Genomic DNA, 2500 nt, shown 5'->3' with positions numbered 1-2500 from the left:
GAGGTAAATTCGATCCAGTGTCGCTCCAGTTGTGAACGAAACATCGCCGGAAAAAGACAGAAAATAGCGGGGGCAGGCCGATTCGGCCTTCGATTTGCTTTGGCATGCAACACGAATGCTCTGGCGTGCAAAACTTAGCCCTCTGTCCCAATTCTCCCCGGTAAATTCTGGATATCCTTTCTATCCAGGAGTCCCTCATTCCCTTATTGAAACTGATCAATGGGAGTTGGTCGGGGAAGTGGACGCGAGTGAGAAGAACGGGTGGAAATAACACGAACGGAGTTGTGTACACCACTCATCTGTATATTTATATACATGAATAGGTCTGTGTTTTGGAATTAAATGCCGTTGATGTTATTTTAAAGGTTCGGGGCAACGGCGGAAGCAGTGAATGTTTGCATCGAACACAACACTGCGAGTCAGTCTGAAAGAGAGCAGAACACAGTGGAAAGACTAATCGGCCGGGCAGAATCGAGTGAGGATGAGAGTCACCTGCTGGGTCGGTAACCTATCATCAGATCGGTTCACACGCAAACCAGAAAGATTAAAAACCCAGAAACAAATCAAAGCACAACATCAGATCTCCACCACTTTCAAACTCCCCACAATTAAAACTCCTTCCGCAACGCCTTGGTCACACATTCCTCCTCAACAAACCGCACACTCTCCGGGTACTTTGCCCTGCAATCGTAGGAGAAGTAGCACCGGTTGATATATTCTTCGTCCACTCAATCCCGGGACCACAGCTGTCCTTCCAGATGACATATATGTTCACTTGCACCGTTTCTAACTGCGTGTAGTGCATCCGCTATTGCCGATTTGGGCTTCTGTACATGGGCAAGAACAAGCAAGGACAGGTCGACTACTTTGCAGAACACCTGTGCTCGGTCCGCCAAGGCCCACTGGGTCTCCCGGTCGCTAACCGTTTTTCAACTAAAGTCCGCATGACTTTACTGAACTTTGGCTCCTGGGCCTCCTCAATGGTCAAAGTGAGGTCGCAAGCAAAATGGAGGAACACCATCTCATATTTCGCTTGTGTAGTTTACAACCATCATGGCGCAATCAATTAGAAAAATTGCGATTTTAGGTAACTAACCTGCAACAGCGTCCTCCTCCTCTCTTTTCTCCCCCAAGAACATCCCTTTTTTCATCCAAGTCCCCCACCCCCGCTCCCCTCATCCCTCCATGAAACCTGACTGACCGCACTGCCCCCCCTCTCGCTCTCAACTTGTACCGTTTATAATATACTCTATACACAATTCGCAAATTGTCTATCCCCAAGCTTAACAATTCGCAACTCTTGTCGTTGCGGGCTCACATCAATCTCATTATTTCTGGGCCTTGTCCAACAACCTGCCTATCAAACAAACACCTCACCTGTGTTCACCCATTACCGTCCGTGCTCTGTCCTGCTCCTCCTTTCTCCCAGCTTTCATTCCCGTCCCAGTACAATCAGTCTGAAGAAGGGTTCGGACCAAAACGTTGCCTCTACATATTCTTCCGGGATACTGCCAGGTCCATTAAGTTACTTCATAATTTTGTATCTGTTGGAAATCATTCCACTGTTTAGGCCTCTTGTTCAACACTGGGGAAGAAAGGGATGTCAGGCGGGATTCAATGGGACAGCTGTATCCTAACCAGAGGCCCGACTCCTTTCGATATGAAAGTCCGCCAAATCCGGACTCTGCTCGCCCCGTGATAGGGAATTGGAAAGGGGTTGGATATCGATTCGCGGGTCGACCAAAATGGAGGCGACGGCTGTAAAGGTTCTTTGCAGTTAGCTGCAGCTGGGAATTATGGCGCCAAAAAGGCGGCTCATGCATATGGGCACAAAGGGCTGTTCTGTACATTCTTTACTGACCGTGGAGCGATTGTGCTTACGTCCGGGGGAGAGTCTTGCTGGTTGGTCTGCAAGAAATGTATTTGATTGGGCCTGCTACGTGACAATATAGAAACCACCGAACCATTGACCCATTGCAATCGCGTCTTTTCGTTGACATGACAGCACGCAACAAAAACTTTTTACTGTGCCTCGGTACATTTGTCAATAAACAACGAAACAAAACTATATGATCTAATTACACCCTCCACATTGCATTCCAAACAACACGATGACCTTTCGCTCCATGCAGTATAGTCTTTTAGGTACTTCTGCCCGCAAAATAGTAATAGATTCTTCTTCCACTGCCCTTTGACCACGTGGGTTCCAATATTCAATCTCTCGTGTGCACAGGTCGGGTCGCTACCTGAGAAATCCAGTACCCGTGAACGCGGGGAGCGCAGCAAAGGTTCGCCAGGTTTGCCCTGCGAGGAAAGGTGAAGCAGCGTGGACCGATCGGAACCGCAGGAAAGAAATTAGGATCGATTCAAAATGCTGGAGGAACTCAGCGAGAGTGGCGGCATCACTTGGAGAAGGAATGAGTGACATTTGGAGTCACACACAGACAATCAGCAGTGCACCAAAAGCTGCCCAAACACGTCGGTAATTGCGGGCAGACGT

This window comes from Rhinoraja longicauda, chromosome 34, assembly GCF_053455715.1.
Source record: "Rhinoraja longicauda isolate Sanriku21f chromosome 34, sRhiLon1.1, whole genome shotgun sequence".
NCBI classification, from domain to species: domain Eukaryota; kingdom Metazoa; phylum Chordata; class Chondrichthyes; order Rajiformes; family Arhynchobatidae; genus Rhinoraja; species Rhinoraja longicauda.
This window is presented reverse-complemented; position numbering follows the sequence as displayed.